A 7,019-nucleotide genomic window follows, 5' to 3' on the forward strand; every position below is an offset into this window, starting at 1 on the left:
AACTTTGACACACAAACTCGTGGGACTCTCCCAGTCAGTTTGACGGAGGATCTGGGGATGACATATCATTTAAAGAATATTGATTATGCTTCAGTGATGTTACACCGTCCCTGGTGGATTGTCTAGCACTTCTGAAGCCTTCTTTCTGACAGTAGAATCCAGGAATAGTTGGCCAAATGCTGAAATTTGCAGTGTTTGAACAAATGTAATCAATTTTCTCATCATTGAGCATCACACAATGTCTTCTTCCACATTAACAGGTACGGAGGTTATGACAAAGAAAAATCAAAGGAAAAATTAAAGAAAAAGTCAGTTAAGTGTATGCGCAAGGCATAGAGTCAAATTTTGAATGTGAAAGCTTTATGACCTCAGAGTGCCCAAAGGGCCTCTACAGTCATCAGATCTGAATCCAATAGAGCAGCTTTAGGATTTAGTGGAATTGGAGATTGACATTACACAATTGCTGGATAAATCTCCAGCAATTGTGTGAAGTGTTAGGTGAGTATAAATGCAGTATAGTCAATAGTCAAGGTTGTTGTAGGCACAGAAAATCTATCAAGACTGGGTTGTACTGGGACCGGCAGCCCTGCAGAAGAAAACCACAGTATAGTTACTATAAGAATTACGTGTTTACCGTATACTATGATTTACTCTTTTGGTCTTTTTTTTTTTTTTTTTTTAAATTTCAATTAAATTTTTAACTCAATCTTATTTTTACAGTTGCTGGTGCTTTATATTGTAAGGTAGACCCTAAAATAATAGATACAGAGAAAATCCCAACAATCATATGACCCCCATGAGCAAGCACCCTGACAACAGTGGGAAGGAAAAACTCCCTTTTAACAGGAAGAAACCTCTGGCAGAACCAGGCTCAGGGAGGGGCGGGGCCATCTGCTGCGACCGGTTGGGGTGAGAGAAAGAAGACAGGATAAAGACATGCTGTGGAAGAGAGACAGAGGTTAATAACAAGTATGATTCAATGCAGAGAGGTCTATTAACACATACTGAGTGAGAAAGGTGACTGAAGAAGAAATACTCAATGCATCATGGGAATCCCCCCAGCAACATACACCTATTGCAGCATAACTAAGAGAGGATTCAGGGTCACCTGATCCAGCCCTAACTGCTTTAACAAAAATGAAAGTTTAAAGCCTAATCTTTAAAGTAGAGATAGTGTCTGTTTCCCGAATCCAAACTGGAAGCTGGTTCCATAGAAGAGGGGCCTGAAAACTGAGCAACGTGCTTTAATGGGGTGATATGGTAATACAAGGTCACCTGATTATTTAAGACCTTGTAGGTGAGGAGCAGGATTTAACAGGGAGCCAAAGAAGGGAAGCCAATATAGGAGAAATATGCTCTCTCTATCTAGTCCCCATCAGGACTCTTGCAGCATTGTGGATCGACTGAAGGTGTTTCAGGGTCTTTTTAGGACATCCTCATAATAATCAAGTACAGTAGTCCAGCCTAGAAGTAATAAATGCATTAACTAGTTTTTCAGCATGGCTCTGAGACAGGATATTTCTAATTTTATTTCACATTTGTCTCTATTTTCCCAAAAATGTAATATCTTACAGTCACTGTTTATTTATATATAAACAGAATATTGTATAGGGGATAAACCATGTAATGCTACAGTGTACTTATAAATGTGGCCATTTATCTTACTGATTTTGATCTTCTTTGTCTTCCTCCTCTGTTTCCTTCTATTCTTGGATTCAACTATGAGCTCAAATTTGCTGACTGTGCACTCTGGACAAGCACATATTGCTTACAGGTATGAAAGTTTTAGAGATTTTTTGTTTAAGAAATGCCACCTGTGATGTGTTAACTTCTGCAACCTTAATTCTTTATCCCAAGTGCATCCCTGTGACAAATCTAGTTTGTTGAGTGTCAGTATGCTTCACCTAGCAAAACTGTGTCTATGTAGATGAAAAAGATATAAAGTTCTGTCAGAGGTGGGGGATAAAGGCATGCCCTCATGGAACTGGTGTGATGCTTTCCGGTCTCTGGTAAGAAAGAAAGAAACCATGCAGAGGAATATGGAAGGTTTGAAGCTCGGCAAATTTTGCTGCTGTTCAGCAGAGCTGATCTACCTGCTTTCAGGGAGATTCCTTGACTCATCGGGGAAACTTCAGTAGGGAGTGTAAGCTGGTATCCATTCTTCTTTAAAACATACTTATTTATTTTTAATGTATGCACCAATCTAGCATAAATAGTGCTGACAGAGCTTTACGTGTGACTAATTCAACTGAATTGGTGACAATGTGCTTTTGTTTTAAATTGATTAGTTTGTGTAATTGGAGATTACACTTGCTCTTAAATTATGATACTGGTGTTTTTTCCCCCTAATTACCGAGCATACGCATTTCTGCCCCCTTAGTCACCCTTTAGCACAAATAAAACTGTCGGGCAGCCGGGTGACACCACTGACATCAGCCACAGTAGATTTGAATAGCATTCCACTAACAAGTGGTTCTCTGTGCTTTGTTCCTGACATTCTGGATGTAATGGCAGATCTAAAGGTAACATGGTGTCTGTTGATAAATAATGGAGAACCTCCTAGTGCTGCCATTCTCTTTGGCTCACTTTGTTCTGTTACTTAAAAGGTGTTTTTCTATCAACTAAGGACAAATTAAATGAGTGTGCAAGCTCTGCTGCTCAGTTAGGCTCGTGGAATAGAAAGAGGAGACATTTGGTGACATTTTGAGCTGACATTTCATGGTTGTTCATTTTGTTCATTCTATTATAAATTATACTTTGTTAAAAGTTGGCCACTGTAAGTTGGGATAACTGGCTCTTTATTTCCAAGGCTTAGCTCTTACTGCCATACTCTTGTCTCCTGAAACAGGAGCTTTTGGAGTCTGAGATTTCTAGGCAGTTGCTTTTTTTTGTTTGTAATCCAGCTTTGAGGATTGGCCATTGTTTCTGGGAGCTGATGCTCCTTCCATTTTTCTTTCTTTTTTCTTTAATAATTTTCCAATTTTTATTATATTATTTTAAAATGTGCTTATCACAAAAACATGGACCGTCATTGCAGCCACACCTATACATCCTGCTGTAAAAACATAGTCTGTTGTCTACCTGAACTTACTGGAGTTTGTGCTCATCAGAGTATAGGTAACCAAAGAGAGAATACAAAATAAACTAAACTCAGTCACTCCACCACCCTTACTCCCACACCAAAATTCAAAACACCCACTTGACCCTTAAGGGTGGAGGGTAACGCAGAAGGAACAAAACAAAATAAACATACAAAGCATCAGAGTAAGGGAACATGGACGACAGTTCAGGGGGTTGGCCTGACCAAGAGGCAAGGCATTGGAACTGATCTATGAGCTGGCCCAGACACAGGGCAAGGTAGAGGAGTAGTTCTGGGGGCTGGCCTGCAGGCCATCGGTTGAGTAGAGAAAGGGCAGAACAGAGGGTCAAATCTGGTGGCTGGCTGAAGTTGGAGCAGGGCCAGCATTGGAGACAGAACCTGTCCAGTGACCGAGGAGAGGACCAACAACAAAGGTGGCGGAAACTTCCAGGAAGTCTGGCAGGGGCCTCCAGTATCAAGGGAGACTGGACCCCTCCTGAGGCTCAGTCTCAGGTGTTGGAGTCTGCATAGGCAGACTCAAGTGGCAGATCACTTAGGTCACTCAGGTGGCACAGGGTTAGGGTTCACAGGCTGTACAGCATTAACCAGCAGGGGCACAGTCTCTGGTTCAATACAGTGAGCATACTGGTTCCCATGGATAGAATACCAGCTTATTGCCTGTTCTCTAAATAATTCTTGCATGGGTTGGAGATTTGGGTCATTGTCCTGACGTAGAAGGAAACTGGTTCCAATCAAACAGTATCCATAGAGTAGGCCACAGCACTACAGTTTGGAATAATAGCCTTCCTTGCTTGAGATTTCCCAATTCCAGTATAAATATTTTACTTTACAGCCAAAGCACATTTTCTCCACCGTGCTTGAAAGACGGCTTCAAGCACTCCTCTAGCATCTTTTCATTTGCTCTGCCACAAATTCTGTCAGTTTTGATCCAAACACCTCAAATGGTAATACGTCTCTCTGCAACACCTTTCGAATTTTCCTCTGTGCAGTGTCTGTGTTCTTTTGCCAATTGCAATCTTTGCCTTTCACTGGCCAGATATCAGGTTGTCAGAAATTCTTTATCTTTTTCATCTCTGCCTTGAAGGCTAGCATTCTGGAGTCACATTTTCACTCTTAAAGATTAACAAAGCTGCCAGTTGAGGGCCATGAGGAATCAAACTATAGACTCTAATGAAAGTTTAATACTTCTTTTTCTAATACCTAATTTTGTTGAAATCCTCTGGCTTTTTTAAATGAGAAGTTCCCACATGCCTTCATTTAAAAAGTTTCAGAACAAAATCTATTGATTTTCTTTCTCATTTCAAACTATAATAAAACCCCCAAAGACATTCCACTCCTATCTAGATAAAGCTCAGTGTTTCATTATGACTTGATCGTAATCTTTAGAAACATTGTGTATATTGTTTGGAAATGCGATTTGGAAAAGAGATTTGACATAGTCAATGCTTTGAACTTTGTGTGTCTCTTTTCATGCACTCTGCTCATAAAGAAAGTCACCTTTTTTCATCAAGTGACCGTGAGGTGATAGGATTGAAGCTTCCTTTCATTCACTCACAAAGACAGAAAACAGCTTCAACACTGACCTGCCACTTTAGGTGACAATAACAGCCCATCGGTACTGTCTGGAGCTGCCGTGATTTGATTGCAAATAACAGAAGATGCCATCATCATAGCAGAGTTATTAGAGTTGCAAGCAGGTGCTTTTACCTTAGATAACATCATGAAATACTCCCCTGAGTAAAGTTTTATTATTCCTCACCATTTTTTCCTTAGTTTCAAACCTTGAAACCTCTCTTGTTTCATATTCAGCCATACAATGTAATATTTTTCAGTCCTTAACGTCTCACTTCTCTTATCTGAACTTAGTTGTATTTCCCACTTAACTTAATCTTTGAACAATTTCTACATCTCTTGTTTTAATTAAAAGAAAAAAAAAATCAGGATGAAGTTGTGGCCAATGTGATAACTTTTGGCAGGAATATGAGTTTGCATAGGTTTTTTCATGATTTTCAAAATGACCATGCAAGTAAAACTATTCACCCCAACCTCCACGGTTGCTAGTGTCAATATTATGTTACATCCCCATAGTTCCCATAGTTATTTACAGGTGTATTTTACCAGGAGGACATTCTTGATTCACCACTGAGACTCTATTCATCATTGTTACGGCCCTGGGCCTTGGAGGGAGTGAGACTGCCTTTTTTTGTTCATGCAAATCAAAGTGTGCTATGACTTGTGGATGATTGATTACTGGGAGACCCGTGCCAGCCTTCTTTTATGCAGATTAAAGTGTGCCAGACCGCACGGACGATTGGCTGCCTGGAGATCCCATGACACTCCAAGAGGAAATGACTGGCTGATTGTATGCACCTGTGAGTATAAAAGGCTGAAGAGAACATGCCTCGTGTCCTCATCTGCCTCATGTTTGAACTTTGTTTGCCAAACCTGTTTGCTGTGTTGCACTTTGTCTGTTAAGCCTGGTATACAGCTGAACTTAGTTTCATTAGAGTTTTGTGATGCTGGCTTGCCTTAGTTAACCCTTAGCTTTTACTCTTAACTGTTTTTTTCTTTATGTATTACTTGTTTGTCCAGTGGTCTGTTGAACAGCCCTGTCAGTTTTCTGTTTAAAGTTTGTAATAAAACCTGTTATTTTACTCAGTTTCCGTGTGGGGGCTTGTGTATGTTACTCCCCCCCTGTCGCCTAGCAGAGGGGGTTGTAACAATCATTTTACTGGAAAAAATATATTAAGGCAGGAGTAAACAGATCTAGTCCATGGGACAGTTGAGATTTTAGTTTAATTGTTTGGGTAAGCTGGTGGAAAGCTGTCTGTTTAATTTCTGGCTAAAGATTTATGCTCTCACATGCACCTCCACTCTCCACTACAGCGAGAATAAAAAACAGAGACATCCATGGTCTACATGTAACTGCTGCATCCCCATTACAAGCCGTCATGACAAAAGCTGACAGCACAGGGTCAGAAAATTCCAGAAATGTTTCATATTATAGGCCAGATTGGCACACTGAAAATCTCAAAACAAAGCCCAAAGCAATTGCTGACTTTTTGTTGACTTTATTATGCTTTTATACAACACAGAATAGTTGAAAACTACTTAATGACACAGGAGTTAGGATGAGGTAATCGTAAAAAGGGAAAATTTATTTTATCAGTATCCAGTCAGTGTTACTAATGATCAGATTTGTAGACAACGGTAAAGTTCATGTTTTGAGCTTCACAAAAATCCAGGTTTTCTGTGTAGGCAATTTATTGCTCTTCTAAAACAAAAAAACAAACACACAAACAAAAAAAACTAGCCGCCCTTAAAAGGATGAGTAATTAGCTGGATTTTGACTGTTTGCATATATTAGAAAATGACAAAACTAAAAACTTAATCAAGTTTAATATGTGTCAACTTGAGCTATAGATGTTCTGTTATGATTACTCTAGAAGTTAATAAGAATAAGTAATCTTTTATTAATTAATAACTCATAATGTGTAGACAAATATATAACCATGCATGTAACCATGATTCTGCTGGAGGTTTCTTCCTGTTAAAAGGGAGTTTTTCCTTCTCACTGCCGCCAAAGCGCTTGCTCATTGGGGGTCATATGATTGTTGGTTTTTTCTCTGCATGTATTATTGTAGGGTCTACCATACAATATAAAGCGCCTTGAGGCGACTGTTGTGCTTTGACGCTGTATACATAACAATGAATTAAATTGGTCCAGAGATTATTAACATTCTGCCAGTGAACTTTGCCTATAGCAGTGGCTCTTTGCTGCTATGTCATTTAATGCTGCTCTTGCCTGCAATCGGACAACATAGTTTGAGTGAACGTGACTGCTTATCAGACATGGAGTTACCACAAAATGTGAAGGATGGCTCTAGCCACCCCAGGCAGCTGGGCTGGCTTCATACAG

Source organism: Perissodus microlepis, chromosome 22, assembly GCF_051167445.1.
Source record: "Perissodus microlepis isolate ML-2025 ecotype Zambia chromosome 22, ASM5116744v1, whole genome shotgun sequence".
Classification (NCBI taxonomy): Eukaryota; Metazoa; Chordata; class Actinopteri; order Cichliformes; family Cichlidae; genus Perissodus; species Perissodus microlepis.